The sequence below is a fragment of the Phalaenopsis equestris genome, unplaced genomic scaffold (genome assembly GCF_001263595.1).
Source record: "Phalaenopsis equestris unplaced genomic scaffold, ASM126359v1 Scaffold001013, whole genome shotgun sequence".
Taxonomy (NCBI): Eukaryota; Viridiplantae; Streptophyta; class Magnoliopsida; order Asparagales; family Orchidaceae; genus Phalaenopsis; species Phalaenopsis equestris.
Window position 1 is genome coordinate 1,058,245 of NW_018165452.1, and position 613 is coordinate 1,058,857.

Here is a 613-nt window from a genome sequence, read left to right on the forward strand (position 1 = left end):
AGCTTGAATTCCTGCCCGAAACCAGGACAAGTTCCAATCCCAACCTACACAGCACCAAACTCCAATTAAATTGGCTCTACACCTTCACAAGAGTGAAAGAAGCCAAAGCCCCCATCAAATCCCCCTTCTACAGAGCCTCCATCATAGCTCTAGACCAACACCCAAATTCGGTTGTGGTCGAATTCATATTTAGGCTTTACACCAAGACCAGGGACTCAATCGATAGCCTCCTTGGACCCCAACGAACGTACCAAGCATCTCTGATCGAAGCTTCCCTTCTCAGAGCAAAGGTATAAAACTCCTCATTCTCCCGAGCTTATTTTGATTCTCCATTTACTTAAGCTTCATTTTATGGCCTCTTAACCATATAGATATGTTCGTCTCACTTAGACGAGTCCATAGGATCAAACCCGAAGTGATTTGGTTAAGTCTAGGCCGAGATCTTAACTTTTTAGTGTGGACGGATACAGACTCATTCCGTTGGGGACGATGAACAGATGTCGTCCATTCTCGCGTGTATTAAATGAACGGCGGAGATCGAGTCGGATGATCATCTGAGGCGATACAGCGGGACGCGTGGCAGCTGAGTCAGAAGGCGGCGTCGAATAGGGGC